Genomic DNA, 19368 nt, shown 5'->3' with positions numbered 1-19368 from the left:
AAGAATCTTGCAGTCATCTTAATTCCATTTATTATAGATTTTAAAATTGGAAGAGTCTTTCATCAGACTTTACATGTATTTGTTTTTAAGTTATGTAGCCTGAGCCTATCTCTGTGTGAATGTGTATGATGTGGAAATTTTCCTTCTATAAACATTTGTATTAATGTTTTAAAACTATAAAAAATGAGCATTAAAATATTGTACTTTCTGGATTTGTTATCTTTCAAGAATAAACATTTTTTTTTTTTTTTTTTTTTTTTTTTGCAGTTATTGGCCAGGGCTGGGTTTAAACCTGCCACCTCCGGCATATGGGGCCAGCACCCTACTCCTTTGAGTCACAGGCACCACCTAAGAATAAACCATTTTTAAACTATTTTTATTAATATACGTTTTTGTGTTTTCATGATGTTTCATTGGTCTCAAATCTGTAGCATTTTGAAGAAGCAAGAAAATGGTAGATACCAGAAATTTTAGTAAAAAAAAAATAAAAAGTGTTTCTCCTAAAATTCAATTCTTGTATAGTGATGGCAAGTATCTGTTAAAATTTAACTTGTTTTTTTTTTCTTTTTCTTTTCTTTAAATAACTTTTATTTCAAAATATTAAGTCATATGAGTGTTTTTGTATCATAAATTACTTGTGTAAGGCTGAAGTCAGTTTTGGTGAGCCTGTTACCAGAATAGTGTGTGCTGTATACTGGAGGTAAGTTGTTCTCCCTCAGTCCCATCCCACCCACCCCTTTCTTAGTTATAATGTCCATTACATTTGTGCCCTTGTGTACCCATCATTTATCCCATACTTATTAGCAAGAATATATAATGTTTATTTTTCAAAGACTCCACTTCCATCCAAGTTGTTGCAAAAGACATTATTTTCATTACTTTTTATGGCTGAGTAGCACTCCATGGGTATAAATATATAAGTGTATGTGATATACCCCATCTTCTTCATTCATTCATGATTTGATGGAAACTCAGGTTGATTCCATATCTTTGCAACTGTGAATTATGCTGTGATAAACTTCTGATATTTTGGTATATATATATATATATATATATACACACACACACATACATACATGATGACTTATTTTCCTTAGATCAGATACCCAGCAGTGGGATTGCTGTATAAAATGGTCTACATTTAGTTCTTTGATGAATCTTCATAATGTTTTTCATAGAGATTGTACTAATTTACAAACACACCAGTTTGGAAACAGTGTATGAACATCTCGTTTTCAGCACATCTGCACCATCCACATTAACACCTATTTTATATACCTATATATAAAATAATGGCCACTCTGAAAGGAGGAAGGTGGTATCTCACTGTGATTTTAACTTGATTTTTTTTTTTCCTGGCTCTGTTATTTAATCGATCCTTAGAAAGCCAACTTAAACAATTGGGAAAAGCACATTGATCAGTTAAAGTGGTCAATTCAATGAAATAACTGCTTACAAAGGAAAGTAAATAAAATCAATGTATTAATCAAATCGAGGTTGCCATATAAAATATAAAACATTTATTTATTGATAACTGAGAAAAAATGCTGCAAAGTAATGCTAAGAAAACATTGATTTAATATTGAAAGATAACAAGTGAAGAATATCATCTAATTAATAATGACAAAGTATGTGAAAAATATATACATAAATACATACATTTGTGTGAATATATAAATGTATAAGAATGTATGTTAATATATTAACATAGTAATAAATGTAACTTTAAACATAATGGAAGCTATTAATACTCGATACCTATGGAATTTTCCTATGGCCCCAAATTAGTAATAATATAGTTGAAAAAATTGAATTTAGTAATAAAAATATTTCTAAACTCCAGTTTAATACTTTGATAATATGGAAAAAGATACTTTGTTCATATATTGTACCCTTATTAAAATTATTATTTTTTTCTTATATGCCACAGATTCTTTTTTTTATTATTAAATCATACTGGGTCCATTAATGTGATCATGGGATACCATATGCTGGTTTTATAGACCGTTTGACACATTTTCATCACACTGGTTAACATGGCCTTCCTGGCATTTTCTCAGTTATTGCATTAAGACATTTATATTCTACATTTACTAAGTTTCACATGTACCCTTGTAAGATGCACCTCAGGTGTAATCCCACCAATCACCCTCCCTCCGCCCATCCTCCCCCCTCCCTCTCCCCCTTCCCCATATTCTTAGATTATAACTGGGTTATAGCTTTCATATGAAAGTCATAAATTAGTTTCATAGTAGGGCTGAGTACTTTGGATACTTTTTCTTCCATTCTTGAGATACTTTACTAAGAAGAGTATGTTCCAGCTCCATCCATGTAAACATGAAAGAGGTAAAGTCTCCATCTTTCTTTAAGGCTGCATAATATTCCATGGTGTACATATACCACAGTTTATTAATCCATTCGTGGATCGATGGGCACTTGGGCTTTCTCCATGACTTAGCAATTGTGAATTAGGCTGCAATAAACATTCTAGTACAAATACACATTCTTTAGAACAATACTAATGAAACCGATTTCACAGCTTAGACGAAAACACCCTTTGCCTTTTATTCCTGTCTTTTCATTAAACAAACAAACAAACAAAAACATAAAAACACCTCAAAATTCATTTGGCAGAAGCTGAAACAATTTTGTTGTCAGAGAAGTAAACAAACTTAGTGGAACAAAGGCAGTTACCTACCCGGGAGGAAAATAATAAAAAATAGTGAGAATATGAGCATGCTCAGATTGGTCAGTGTGCATACTTAACTGAATATGGGTATGAATATGTACATTGCTGTATGTGTATCACACATGACGTGTATATTCTTTACATTTGTAAATTGATGTATATATATATTGTAGTTCACTGTGCAATACATATTTTTCTGTCATATTGAAAGTTAAAATTATCATATGTGTTGTCAAAATGTTCTTGATATTGTTACACCAGATACGATGCCTAAGGAGACTAAATAAGTATCACAATTTGCTTAAAGTTAGGTCTTAATGAGCCTCTCACAAGAGTATTTCTTTTAAAGATATTTTAATAAATGAAGCCAATCAGGAGGAACATTTCAACTTAATCAGAAATTCTATCTCACCATTAAATCACTTTGAAAGACTCTCATAACACTCGTAACACTACATATTAGCTGTCGCAATAAAGGTTTTTATAAGTATTATAGAATCACAATGAAGGACTGATTAACTGCCTGGGAAACAGCAAAGTCATCACACAAAATATAATACTCCAAGTGGGTACAGATGAGAGCAAATACTTGGTCTTATATAACATTTATTCCTTTGACAAAAATTGTGTTTGAATTCTATCAGGATGATATAACACACCTAAAAAATGGGGTAGGATTTTTTTTTATTTGTGCTCACTCTTTCTCACTGGAAAAGTAACATCAAGGCTTTTAACAAGTCCAGTAAAATCAATGCTCATTGTGATTCCCATTTTAGATACACACCAAAGACTTAACTTCTTGAAAACCAAAAATGAACTGTGTATTTGTATGTATATCTACATGTATATATATGTATATATTTATATACCTACATACAATAGTTTTTTTTAGCTGTATGATGAAGATATAATAAGAGAAAAAAACTGGAAAGAACAAATTCTACAGCTGGCTTTTGAAAGTTATACAGTACGTGTACCACATTTTTACAGATGAAGAAACTTGGGCCCATATGGGAGTTTATATGTGTTAATACACATCTTAATATGTCCAGCACGATTTTGGTGGAAATGGATAAGGGAAGATGAACTTCTTTTTTTTTTTTTTTTTATTGTTGGGGATTTATTGATGGTACCAGAAACCAGGTTACACTGGATTGCATTTGTTAGGTAAAGTCCCTCTTACAATTGTGTCTTACCCCCATAAGGTGTGTCACACACCCAGACCCCACCCCCTCCCTCCTTCCCTCTCTCTGATTTTCCTTTCCCCCACCCCCTCCCTCTCTCACTGCTCTCCCTTTCCCCCACACCCCACCGTGTACTAGGTCATTAATTGTCCTTATATCAAAATTGAATACATAGGATTCATGCTTCTCCATTCTTGTGATGTTTTACGAAAAATAATGTGTTCCATTTCCATCCAGGTTAATATAAAGGCTGTAAATTCTCCATCTTTTTTAATAGCTGAATAGTATTCCTTGGTATACATATACCACAGCTTGTTAATCCATTCCTGGGTTGGTGGGCATTTAGGCTGTTTCCACATTTTGGCGATTGTAAATTGAGCTGTGATAAACAGCCTAGTCCAAGTGTCCTTAGGACAAAAGGATTTTTTCCTTGAAGATGAACTTCTTAAAGATTATTTTTACATCCCTTGGAAATTGAGAGAAGTAAATGTCATTAACTAATAATTAGGCATGGTAAGAACTTAGGTTTCCACAATACTATGCAGTTACCCTTTCACCAAGTTTCTGGTATAATTTTCATTCATTTCTACTGATAATGCACTGGGTCAGATTATGGATTTTCTTATATATTGGAGCTAATTCACCCAATTTTTTTTTAATTTATTTACCTTTGAGATGAAGTCTCACTCTATTGCCCTAGATAGAGTGCTGGGGCATCACAGTTCACAGAAAGCTCAAACTCTTGGGCTCAAGTGATCATCCTGCCTCAGTCTCCAGAGTAGCTGAGACTACAGGTGCCTGCCACAGTTTCTGGCTAGTTTTTGTAGAGACAGAGTCTCCCTCCTGTTTAAGCTGGTCTCAAACTCCTCAGTTCATACAATCCACCTGCCTTGGCCTTCTGGAGTGCTAGGATTATAGGCGTGAGCCACCGAGCCCAGCCCTGTTTACAATTTTTAAAACATTTAGCCAAGGCTATTAATCAAATCATAGATTCCAAGGGTTCTTACTTATCCTGTAAGAGCATCTATAAATTCTACCCAACATTGACTGTTATTTTGTGTAACTTACTGTGGCTATGTTTTTAGTTGCTAGATCAAATGAACTTTTTAGTCAGCAGACTTCCTGTCCCTTCTTAAAAATATCTGCAACTGTTAGAAATACCATCTCTTTTCCTTGACTTAAGTAAACACTATACTTCCCTGGTTAGATGCCTATCATCTCTGGCTACTCCTTTTTGGTTTCTTAGTTAAGACCCATTCCACAGCATCCTGTCCTAGGAAGCCATATTACCCATATCCCCACTCGACTCAGTCCCCAGGTGATCTCATGGAGGCAACCCTAACCTCTTGAATGCTACCTGCAATCTCGACAGCTAATAAATCTTCTCATGGCTCTTCCACAGACAAATTACACTCGACCCGTTCTTTAATGAACAGAAAATTTCCTCTGTTCTTTACATCACCTACCTTCTTACATCTTAAGCTCAAAAATCACATATTCGTCTTCAAGTCCCCTCTCCCTGATATTCTCAATCCATCATTGGATCCGTCCACATATACAATATTATATGCAATTTTTAGTGGTTCTACATTTTCAGGTATAAGTAGTGACCAGAGTGGACTATTAGAGTGAACAAACCAGAAGAATTTGTGGCTTTGTGTGAGTGCTAGTCTCTATTTTACTGGTCTGGATTATAACATTCAATTGAGCTCATCAAACCTCATAATGGAAAAGTCTACAAAAGAGGAAATTCCTGATAATCCCTATGAATAGGTGGGTCCTTAAAGAGATAATTAGGCTTTGAGCAAACCCCCCTCAAGAATGGGACCAATTGCATTATCTTAAGCAATATCAGAGGGACTTTTGGCTCTTGTCTTCTGCCTTGTGAGAACACAGCATTTTCCCTTTCTGCTTCATCATATGAGGGGCAAGAAGGCGTCAGCCTTGAGGAATGGGGCTTCATCAGACGCAAAATTGCTGCTTCTTCATCTTGGACTTATCTGGCTTTAGAACTGTAAGAAATAAATTTTTGTTGTTTATAAATTACTTAGTGTGAGGTATTTGTAAGGGTGGCAGAAACTAACTAAAATGACATCTGTAAAAGATACATAGAAAAACAGTCCAGTGATTACTTCTGACCTCTGTTTTAAGATTACTTTTGCTGGCCTGGCGCCTGTAACTCAGTGGTTAGGGCTCCAGCCACATACTCCAGGGCTGGCAGATTCGAACCCAGCCCAGGTCTGCTAAAGGACAATGACAACAACAACAACAACAACAACAACAACAACATAGCCTGGCATTGTGGCAACATGCCTGTAGTTCCAGCTACTTGGGAGGCCGAGGCAAGAGAATCATTTAAGCCCAAGAGTTTGCAGTCGTTGCAAGCTGTGATGCCACAGCACTCTATCAAGGGCAACATAAATTCTGTCTCAAAAAAAAAAAAGACTACTTTTGCTCCACATAACTTAATCTTACTTTGTTTTTCAATTTATCATTTTATTAGATAATGTACAATTGCCACTATGGTATTTGACCAAGTATTTACCTTGCAACAATTGTTTTATATCATTATTTAGTGAAATCTCCCTGAAAGCTTACTTCTTCTTTCCCTCTGATGCTCCTTGAGTTCTGCTTTGCTTTTAAACCATTTTCCTTTGTGGGGATGAGTTTTTGACTGGCACAGATATGTCGACACATTTAGGGCTGGCACACCAAGACAAGTGTTGCTGGTGAATCTGCAGCTAAGTTAATTTTCCTCCATTTTTCCTTCTTTCTTCCTCCTCTTTCTTCCTTCCCCCTTTCCCAAAATACTTTTTCTATTGCTGTTTGCAATGAATCCGGGTTGGAGAGATGTGGTATTCTCACATTTTCAGAACAAACCCAGTGTCATATATCAGTATGAAAATATGTATTTTTAAAAATATGGACATAAAATTTGATAAGCATTTCTGCTTATCTCCATATGTAGAAAATGAACAGATAAGTCAATAGACAGACAGAATAGTGCCCTTGACGTAGAATAGAAGCAATACCACCCCAATAGCCGTGACTATGTCCATAACAAAGATCTTGGTTTATGTTACCATTCTGCAATAAAAGTGCCGAAGGTTTCTTAGGGAAATCACTGGTTCCAGAACTGTGATGACAAAAATATGGGACAAGCCTGGGACATTTGGTTGCAGAAAGTACAGAAGTCTTCCCAAAAGGATGGAATCCTGTTAAGAGGAAAAAGGAAGAAATTCCACTTCCATCATGGATGAGTAAGTTGTCCATAGATGATTATAAACTTATCACAATAAAGGAACAAACTACCTACAGGCAGATGTCAGAGGCAATTTGATATTGAGAAAGGGCAATTGCACGGGTACATTTTCCTTTTCCTATAGCTTTTCCTCTGAAGAAAGGCCAAGGCCACTCCTGTGTGCAAAAAATAATAAAATTCCAATAAAAAAGATGACATTTGGGGCAACCACAGTCTCCAAAATGTAAGAGGAGAATCTTTGAAAGAAGATAGAAAAAGGAAGCTATGTTCTCCATTTAGAATGTGGCTGCTGAGATACGATCCCTGGGGTATAGTCAAAGCAGCTCAGCTAAGGATGAAGGAATGACAGAGTGCAGGTTCTACCCAGGAGACAAGGGTTTGAAGTTTGTGTGTAAGCCATCTCTTATTAAGCAAAATAAAACAAAACAAAAATACTTTTTGTAGCAATACATACAATAGAATCCAACAATTCCATAAATCAACAAAATAAAAAATATATACATAGAGAACACAAAAGAAAATGAACAAAGCCAATATTGAGTTCTTTGAAAATATAAAAAAGCAAACAAATACATAAATATAAATAAAGTGATACTCATAATTATCATTTTTTTAAAAAAGGAGAGAAAATTATGTTATGAACGGTAACTGCTACAAATCCTACAGACATAGAAGAGAATAATTTGAACATACTTCCCTTCAAATTTCCCAATGATTTAGAAAAATTCCTTGAAAAAAATATAATTTGTTGACCATAAATCAATTGAAAACTCAAAATACTCCTATGTCTACAAATTGAACTTGTTATCCAAACGTATCCAAAGACAAACTCAAAGCTCAGATGTTTTCACAGCGGAAGTCTTGGAATTGCTTAGGGCAAAAAAATAAAAATAAAAAGAATATCACACAATTACATCCCATCTAATATTTACAAGGCAAGTAGTAAGTAAGAATGTTAGGGGAAGGTATTTCAAGACCCAGGCCTAAAGCTGATTATAATTGCAGTTCCATTGTCTTTATATTGGATGGTTTAGATGCTACCATTTTTATTATCAAAACCGAAAATACAAAAGGACAAATGATGTATATCATAATAAGACCATAATACGTACAATATGGTGAATAATTAATTAATATCTAATCCAAATATGGACTATCATTAGCATTTTGGTATTCTACTTACGGCTTTAAAATAATGACACACTGTGTCTACTATATTTGCTGGTTTGCATTTTTTCTTACTTCCTGGCTGGTGTAAATATGAGATGAAGAATACATAATAGTTCATCCTGCAAACGAAAAAGAGTTTGCTTTAACACATAAAATATTATTATTGTGCTTGTCGTCTGTCTTATTCTTTTTAATGATATTGGTAATGTACCTAGGTATAAAGTTGTTTTTATTTTCATGATTATTTGAGTATTTAGATTTTCAAAAGTGAAAAACTATGAGCAGAACATATTAAGAGCTTTATGACTATTTATTGCCAAATCACTTTACAAAAATAACGTATCGGTATTATTTCTACAAATGTATTTTATTTTATCTAGTTCATTCCCTGCATATTACTTTTTATAATTTTTTTTGTGTTTTATTCCTTTCAGTTTATGTTACGGAGATCATCCTTTAAGTTAGTTTTTGCAAAAGTGGTATTTACCTAAATTTGTAAAACCAATGTGATTCCCCAGAATTAGATGACCTCTTTGATAAATCAGCAAATAAAAAAAAAAAAAAGGAAACATCTTCAAATTGAAAGCATGTTCTCATAGTTAGATGCCCTTGAGAGTTGCCCACACTTGGGGCTTATTTTTTTTTTTTTTTTATTCAGACACAGAGAGAATTGTTCTGAAATAAATAAATGAATAGCAATTAAATTAAGTTACTAATTGCATACACTCAGTATGTCCCTCTGGATCTGAGACTAGTTTTAATTTGAAACACGTAGAACAATGTCACGTTTTCCAGAATTAGTTATATGTCTTGAGACTTCATCCATGTATTGTTCATACCCAGATGGCAACTATAGGAAGAAAAACTGAAAATCGATTGAGAGTAAAGCTTCAATGACTGTTTTTTATCTGGCTGATAATTATGTTATGTAGAGATTTGCACTTCACAATCTCAAGCAATGACACATTTTCAAAAAACGTCAGACGCTAGGAATTACAGGTAGGTTAGAATTATTATTGGTTTCCCTACCATAGTGCAGAGGCATTTCAAATATTAGGAAAGACTATTCCAATTGTTCTGGTAGAAAATGAACTTAGTCATACTCCTTGTAAGTTAAAATATTTGTGTGTGTGTGTAAGATAGGCTTTTACGTATGTTACGTGAATTAAAACTCTAGAATGTAGGCATCCGAAACACAGAAGGTGTTAATTAGGCCACTCATGCCAATTTGATATTCCTCTAAAACACTCAGATACGTTTGAGCATCTCTAGTGACAGTTAACTCCCAACCTCATTATCAGTTAATTTAGTTTTTAGGTAGCTCTGACTTCTTAGACCATTTTGTGTAGGGAATCTTAATTTACTATCTCTACAGCAACTGATGTAACACCAGCCCCATAATCTAAGGATTTCATGTCAATAAGATAAATGTCTTCAAGTGCTTAAACTTCTGTTCATGTTTTTCTATGTACTGCTTTTTATGTCTTCAAAACCCATATCCTCCATGCTCCCAGGAAATATTGCATGAAATATATGATTGTCATTAAAAGGACACATACAGCAGGCATTTGGCTCACATCTGTAATCACAACACAGCACTTCAGGAAGCTCAGGTAGGAGGATTGTTGAGGTTAGGAATTTGAGATCAGCCTGGGCAGTAGCAAGACTCTTACAAAAAAATTAAAATAAAATAAAATAAAATAAAAAAGACACATACAACATAAATAATCTCATGGGGACTTTTTCTTTTCTTTCTTTCTTTCTTTTTTTTTTTTTTTTTGAGACAGAGTCTCACTATGTCATCCTTGGTAGAGAGTGTAGTGGCATCACAGCTCACAGCAACCTAGAACTCTTGGACTCAGGCAATTCTTTTGCCTCAGCCTCCCAAATAGCTGGGACTATAGGTTCCCTCCACAATGCCATACGGGGTCTTGCTCTGATTCAGGCTGGTCTTGAATCTGTGAGCTCAGGCAATCCACCCACCTCAACCTCTAAGAGTTCTAGGACTACAGGTGTGAACAACCACACCCGGCCCCTCATGTGGACTTTTTGCAAACTTTCTTAACACTGTAACTTGTGAAAGCTGATCCTAATTCTTGGACTCTACTTTCCTTATATGTGATAAGAGGATAATAGTAGTACCCATTCCAAAGTGTGACATTAAGAAATAAATGAGATAAAACTATAAGAACTGTGTGAGGTCTGACATTAAGTTCACGAACTTGCCATCACGTGCTTACACTGGCAGCACTGTACAAACAACTCAGTATGGTTTCATAACCTTGGTGTATAAGTGCCGCCCATTCAGTATTTTTCTGAGGAGAGAAAGCATCCCTGATGAAGAGAAGTCACAGCAGCCAGTAATGGCAAGAACAAATGAAAACTTTGCAAAAACTGGTTGAACCATGTGTCAAAATTGTCTGCTGACCTTTTGAGGCATAGCAGACCAACTAAACATTGATAGAGGACCAGTTCGAAAAATTTTAACTGAAAATTGTGCCATAATAAAAGTGTGCCTTGGGCTGCATGTGATAGGTCACACCTGTAATCCTAGCACTCTGGGAGGCGGAGGAGGGTGGATAGTTTGAGCTCATCAGTTTGAGACCAGCCTGAGCAAAAAAGCAAAACACAGTCTCTACTGAAAAAATAGAAAAATAGAGGATAAGAGGATCACTTAAGCCCAAGAGTTTGAGGTTGCTGTGAACTGTGATGTCGTGGCACTCTACCAGGGTGACAGCTTGAGGCTCTGTCTCACAAAAAAACAAACATGTGTCTCTTACATCACAACAATGCACCAGCTCACATGACACTGTCTGTGAGGGAACTTTTGGCCAGTAAACAAAAATCTGTATAGGTATACCCTCTCTATTCACCTGATATGGCCCTCAATGACTATTTTCTTTACCAGACAAAGGAAGATATTTTGATGACATTGAGGACATCAAGACTAATATAACAACAGCTTTAATGGCTTTTAGAAACATATTTCCAAAATTGCTCTGAAGAGTGCACTAGGTGCTGGCATTAGAGCAAAGCTTCCCAAGGGGAGTACTTTGAAAGTGACCATAGTGATGTTTAGCACTGAGATGTGTAGCACTGTTTTGAGGACCAGCTCTCTTAATTGTCAGACTTTCATACATATCTCACAGGGTGATGCCGTGATCCTATGATCAATAAAATTGTACTAATCAATCAACAAAATTAAAAATCAAATAAAATCATTAGTGTTAATCTCTTTTACTTAATTTCTTCTAAGAGGTATGGACACAGTAATTAGGCATCAGAAAAATATGCTTTTAAATACCGTCCTTAGCATGTGACAGTAAAGGCAAAAGATGTATGAGTTATATAAAAGATATATAAATATGCAGAATTATTCAATAAAAGTCTATCAAGCACTCCTAATGCCACTGGCCACATTCTAAATGGTGGAAATTCATTAGCAGTCAAAACAGAGAAACATGTCTGGGTCCACGGAGATTGTGTTGCCTTACTCTCAAGTATGCCTGGAGCTTAGAGTGAATCCTGGAAGATAGAAAACCTTTTCTCATTTTTGTCTCCATTTAACCTTCTGGATCTCCTAGCAGGAATATTATGTGAATAAGTGTGTGTGTGTGCGCGCGCACGTGCACACACACACATGTATCTGTATGTAGTGAATATATATTTGCATGATAACTCGGTCATTTTCTTAATACTTGGAGTTCTTCTCAGGTATTTACAAACCATTCTCTAATCAAAGAAAAAGAAGAAATAGAGAAAATAGACAATGCCAGAATTGTAAATGGAGAAGCTTCAAGAAACTAAGAGACATCATTATTTGGTGAGACATTTTCATGTTAAAAATAAGTGAAAGTTGACATGAGTTGGTGAAGGCCAGGTAATGGAACAGGCCAAAATTAAATCAATTTGGTGGATAAGTCTCAGCATGAATCAACCAGAGTGCATGAACTTAACTGATAACATTCTTAAACATGAAGCAATGATTTTTAAAAAAGCTTTAATCAAGGTATGCTTGAGCATAAAGCACCTTTTCCAGATCAACACTGTTCTGTCAGCACCCTGTGAGTTGTTAATCCAGTTACATATTTAAAAAATTCCTGTTTCTCCTTAAGGAGTCTTGAAGACTTACATATGATCTCCAAAAGCCCAGATGTATTTGCTAACATAATTTCTTCCATGAAATGTAACAATCAATGAATCAACCAATAAAATTAAAAATCAAGTGAAATCATTGGCATTAATCTCTTCATCTTTAACTTCACTGGAGAGGTTATTAACACAGTAATTAGACATCAAAACTACAGCATGTATTTAAACATTGGTTTTACTACTTAATGGTAAAGGCCAGAAACATCTTAAAATGATCTCCCCTGTGTTTTAACTTCTTTTTCGGAAAAACAAAAGAATGTATTTATACAGTTACTGTCAAATTAAAAAAAAAATTCATGTGAAACATTATATGCGGTGCCTGATACTCAGGACCTTCTCATCAAATCTTCTTGCTGTCATTATCTGCATCGGTTTATATCTATGACTTTATGCAAATACATTATCTCATTAAATTCTCACAGTTTTTTTTCAGTTGGCCATGGAAAAAATGTATTGTTCTATTTTACAGGTGAGGAAAATGAGGCTAAGATCACATTTTTATTGCCTACCAAAATCCAGATCATCAGATTCCTAATCAAGTGTTCCTTCACTATAATACATTGATTTAAATTTTATGTTGTGTAAGTCGTATTGACTCTCTTGAGGTGATTCACAAATGATAATCTTCTATCTACAAAATGTAAGTCTTCTTTAAAACTGTGCCTAGGGAGAAATAACACTCTCTAGATGGAATATTCCAGCCTACACAGGCCTAATTTTCCTACAAATCAGTACAACGTACTTTGAATTTTATTTCTTCTCTAATTATTTCCTGTTTTGTAAATTTGTCTCCACGACTTAATTTTATTTCTCTTGAGGATGGAAACCAGGTTGAGCACATTGCTATAAATGTTTAATAAACATTCTACATTTATTTATTTACTGCCCTTTTATAGCTCCAAGGAAAGAAAAGCATTTTCTTTAGCCAGTTAATTTTTATTGCAATTTCTCTTACAGTCCAATTCAAAGAAAAAGACAATGAGATTTAATGCCCAGCTCCTAGCCACTTCCTTCTATTTAGATTTCAGCTTAAAAGCCACCTGCACACAGTACCTTTCCTATTCACATTAACGAGAGTTTTCATTGCAAACATTATCTCTGTGTTTAGTCGCTATCTCATCAGCACTATCTCTGTTTCCTTTCTAGCACTTTATCCCACATCCCCCTAACATATCCTGTTGTGTTCTTTATGCATCTTCTTTGTTTACTAGAATGGAAGGACCAAAGGAACAGATCCTACAATTATCATTTTCATAGCTGCATCTTCAACAAATATCGTAACTCAATAAATATTTCCAGAATACATTAATCAATGAGGTTTAAAGGGAACCCCCAATATATATATATATATTAATAGTATTTATTGAAAACTTCTATGAATCTAGAATCCTCTGACTTGTTCTTTAGGCTTTGACTATACTTCTGTTTTGACGTAACTCTTGTCTGCATGTGTTTCCATTTTCTTTGGGGAGAAAAGTTCATTGCTGAAGGGCGGAGCTGACATTCACTGGTATGTGCTGATATGGCGGTGTGCTTTGCAAAAATCTTAAAACATTTCTGGGATTAATAATTGTTCTCCTAAGTTCATTTGTAGCATCCACCCCTACCTTTCCCATATAAACATATGCACATGCTTATAGTTTTCCTCATGATCAAATAAGTAAAAAATTACTATCTGGTGAATGGGAGAATATTTTGGAGCTAGATGCTGATTTAATACAGGTTAGGTCTCAATTTTATGATGTAAAGTATTATAAAAGATAAATAATATTTCTGGCCGGATCATTTAACTAAAATGTACTGGCCTTGATATCACGGAAAACAGTAGATCTTGGAACTCCAGCTCTGAGCTTTCAAACCTGATTCAATATATTTGAGATACAAAATGATTTAGGCTTTTTGTATGTTTCTGTCTCTAAAACAGCATATTTGGATTTAAACATGGTAAGAAGAAAAGATTTCTCGGGTTACAAAGAGTACGCGACACGGTCGTGTGTAATGAACCACTTCATTCTAAGTCTCGTTCAGGTAGAAATTAGGTAAATTGAAAGCAAATTTTTATATGAAAATTTGCTTAGGTAAGTATGAGAAGACTCAGAGGTGTGCAACATAGCTAAGTCAATATAATGAAGGAAGAAAGAATAAGTAAAAGAAGCAAAAGAAATAAAGTGAGGAGATAAGGAATGTAAAACATTAAAAGAGAAAAGTAGGGATGATAGGTATGATGAAAAGTTGTTAACGATGTACAACCTAACCTTTAAATGTTTTATGATGACAGTTTCTATTAAAATGCTTCATAGAACAGTTAGTTTTCAATGGAAAGAGATTGATCCAAAAAAACCCCTATGTCTCTGTCAATATTTCCTTCGTAAGCTTTCAATACTCTTCCTGGTAACTCTTGTGGATGTTACAGCTTCCTTCTCATTCTTATACTCTTTTTAAAACACCATCAATATGTTTTGAGGTTAGACTGTAAACTTTGCATGTTTACTATTATTTTATTTTTATTTTCTTTTAAATTTTTTCTAGCTTACATAAGGACTCTGTCAATACCTCAAGTTTAGGGATCATATGATAATATAATAATATGTTCTAGTTGTTGATAGAGCACTTAAGTTACACATGACGGTCACCACATTTTTTTTTTCACTGCTTATTTTTGGGAAGAAAGTTATAGGCAAAAAAATAAAGTATGAATTTACTAATGAGATACCAAGTTATTGATTACATATTTGCTTTAAGAATTTGGATGCTATATTATAATCACCACTTTTCCCCGTCAGACAATCGTATTTTAAGCTCAAATATCAGTGATATATTTTCACGTTAATATATTTTTCAAATACTATTGATACCACTGATGCAGGAAGCATTGCATGCCTAGCAGGATTATGTGAAAAGCCTCTGAAGGGCAACTTTTCTGTTGACTTTGAGAAGCACTTTTAGAAAATACCTCCTTGTTAGTGACTCTGGTGTTTTAATGACCGTGACAGTATTAAAGTTAATTCCACTTTTCAAATTTATCTTTAAAATGGCTGGAAATAGTCTCACTCCTATATCTTCTCTCACTCCTTCCCTTTGTGGTATCTGCATCTATGTGTTTGTGTAACTTGTATTTCTTAGGGATATTACAATATGTGATTTACATAAGAAATTAAGACCATTTCTATAATCCTTTAAGATAAGTATGTAACCCTTCAAAGTAAATAAATGCTGAAATATCAACTTTTATGTATGATTAATCCTAGGTCCTGAGATGTTGTTTGGACAGTGGGTGTAAGTATCAAATAGAAAAGATTCATAAAGGTTTTCATCTAATCTTTTTCTACCATTTAGAGTTGATTTAGATGTCTTCCGTCATATTGGTGATTCCAACTTTGGATGCTAAGATGTTAGAACAGGGAATGAGCAGTGATACCCAAAGACAGTGGCAGTCAGTGAACTTTGACACAGATAGGTACTGGGGCCAGGAGGTGGTCACCAATTAGCTTTTCCTTCTATTGCCCTAAATTACACATAAAAATTTCCTTCAGGACACCTCTACTCATGGAATTCTACCATTTTTATTTATAACATTTAAAACATTTTTAGCAACTGTTACTTACTATTAGTCAACAGCTGCTATTTAAAAAAAAAAATTATCAGAGGGTCTGTGAAAATTACAGGAGCTAATTAGTTGTAATTTCACGTCAGTTTACTAATTTCAAGCCCAGCAGGACATCCCTTGTCATAAACGTGAAGAAGTATCTACTAATGTCCTCAGCACAGCTGGCTGTTCTTGGGACATAATTATACTTAATTTACTTCTCAAATCTATTTGTGTATTTACCTTCCATGCACAAAATCCAAATATCTATGAAATACTTCATAATGTCATTAAGAGCTATATATTCTAAATTAGGAAGTGCTGCTTAGTAATCAAAAAGTTGAATTGATTAGAGAGTGAAATGTATGAAATCCTCTTACAACCACTTAAATTTAGAGATTGGAATAAAGAAAAGAAAAACATTGTTAAGGTCACTGATCATTCCTACATATTCCTGAAGTACTTTAAAGGAACTGTCTAATTTGTATCTTATTCAAAGACATGAAGTGAATTGAATACTCCCTCACCACCACCCCCAAAATACCACATAAGTTATTAAACATGTATTTGTGCCTTTAATATGCTTTTGATTTGTCTGAGGTTTGAGTTTTAGGGCACCAACTGCAGTAAGTCTAAAAAAATTTCATGTGAAATTAATCATAATAATTAGTGCACAAAATTCATAGTGCAATGTCATGATCTGGATAGAAAATGAAACAAATAACAAAAAGTACCAACTCATTAAAATATTTTAATTTGGGGCAGCGCCTGTGGCTCAAAGGGGTAGGGCGCTGGTCCCATATGCCGGAGGTGGTGGGTTCAAACCCAGCCCCGGCCAAAAAAACCACCAAAAAAAAAAAAAATATTTTAATTTGGCTCTACCAAATAACTATGTGAAATTTCAGGAAAAAATGTACAAATATATATTACTACTTTATTGTATTTTTACAATACATCATAGCTCTAAATAGTTCATAATGTGCCCTTAAAATTTGCAATTATTTTTGTCATTGAACAAATTAAACACATTAAAATGTATTTTTTTCTAAAGTCGTTGCTTCTCAATAACTGTGTAGACCTAGACACGAATATATTTTTTGAAAGCTTTTGAAGCTTTTACTCATATGGCAAAAAAAAAAAATACATATATATATATTATGAATACTGGGTGTTTTAGACATTAAAAAAATGCCTAAGACCTCCAGTTTCATGTCTATCCTTACGCATTTAAAAAATAATCAATCCTACTTGGCAGCAAAAGGGTTTTATGAGATCTATTCTTCGAACCAATAGGACAAATTGCCCCACAGCACTCTTTCAATTTCATTTCCAATCCTACAGGGAGGATTAGCATAGCCTTATCCTCTGATAGACAGATAACACTTTTCAGCATGTAGAGACGTTTCATTGACAGGATCTGTGCAATTGGTTAGAGCTAAAATAAACCATCAATTTATATAGTAAAGAGGAACTATATATTTGTTCATTTCCTTATCATAAGAGGTCTGTTAGGCTTACGGTATTTTTTCTCTCTCTGCTTATGGCTACATTGTATAAATTACCAATTGTTCAAGCTGAATGTCCTCTGTTTCAAGAAACAGTTTAAATAAAAAGCAACACAATTTCAGAGCTATGTATATTTCTATGCCTCACACAGGACAAGCACAAGTATTCTCAGGGACAGTCAGAGAGGTTCCCCAGGCACACTGAGGCTTTTGAAGCCATCAAATGGAAAATCTAACATCTGTGGTTTGAAAGTTGGGGGTCATGAAGGTGGCACATTTAAAAACTGGGCCTGAGCTAGTGAAAATGAAGAATACTTCTAAGATGCTCGTAACACAAGCAGCAGCAAGATGGGACGTTTCACAGAGACTGACAGGCTAAAAGCAGAGATTTCCCTTCCTGTTCCTGAGGCAGTTCATAGTTATGCTGAAACATAGGCGGGGATAAGAGATTAGATAAATGGTAGTTTATTCTGGCTTGATTTAAGGCAGTAAGTCCATTGGCCAGAATTCTCTTTTTTGTTTTCTTTATTCCAAAACAGCTGGAGTTTTTTTTCTTTTTCCTTTCTTGTTCCAGATGCTGGACTAAGTGCAGAGTCAAATTCAGTTGCTTTTTAATGTTGGAGATAAGAATATAATGAATAATATGAATCACAAAAACATAATTGTATTTAATTAACATGAACTTTATGTCTACCTTGTATAAAGCACATCCATTGTGCTGACATTAAAGTTAGCACGAGTATTTTCTTAGTCCTCTTAACCATCCACTGAAACAGAATCAGAAAGGAAATAAACACAAAACAAAATTTGGAATTGTTGGTAGGTTTCGATTTTGTTCAGAGTTTTCACCTTTGGACTAAATGTTAATTAATACTGAAGAAGCACAAGGTAAAATCCATTTTCTTTGAGTTGTAGTAAATTTACTGATATATAGGAATATGACTGAAATACATTGATTAAAATGATCACTCACTTCATTTGGACAAAAATCTATTGAATTACACAATAGTTATGTGATAACACTGGGTAACAGGCAATAGCAGTATTATAAGTAGTGAGGAATATATTCCTGAAATAGTAAGACTATAAAATTAGAATATTTTAGTTATAAACTAGGAAAGGGAGAGGAAAAATTTAGCCTGAATCTCAAAAGAGTGACATCACCATCAACCAAAAAATAAAATAAAGGGTAAAGAAAAAAGAATACCAAGAGAACAAAAATGATGAGCTCAGTATTGAAGATGTTGAGAGCAAAGTATCAAGACCTAGTTCAAGGTAGTACCTCAAAAATAGTCATTAAATGATGACAAACCAATTTGTCCTGCAGAGAATCAACATATGTGTCTTGCCTTTGAAGATGAGTTCAGGGGAAAGGAAATTACACATGGGATAGTTAGATCTAAATAAGTGATGGGAGCAAACAATGAGTAAATATTTGCCATTTGGAGTTATTCAACATTTCACTCTTTTCTCATCTAGAGAACAACCCATCAAATAAAATACTGAAGGGGCATAGCAACTAACTCCTTATAAATGGAAATAAATTGTAAAGACCCACGCATTGCCCGCTTTCTGATAGAAAATGGCCAAAATCCCATTACTTGAATAGTTCTCTTTTACACTTTATAATGGAATTAGGGGTACGAAGACTGAAGATTTTATTTGTTTAACTACAGGCTGTACGGCGATGCCTGGCACTGTAGCATCCTGGCATGTTCTTGTTGAAGCTGTCGTTACGCTGCTGAAGCTTTAGACGTGCCCTAGAGCTATGTCAATCACTACTCATTTCCTAAGTAGGTTTTCCAGATTCTGATGGATTC

This window comes from Nycticebus coucang, chromosome 14, assembly GCF_027406575.1.
Source record: "Nycticebus coucang isolate mNycCou1 chromosome 14, mNycCou1.pri, whole genome shotgun sequence".
In the NCBI taxonomy this organism is placed as follows: Eukaryota; Metazoa; Chordata; class Mammalia; order Primates; family Lorisidae; genus Nycticebus; species Nycticebus coucang.
The sequence above is the reverse complement of the archived record's forward strand: the minus strand, read 5'-3'. Positions refer to the sequence as shown.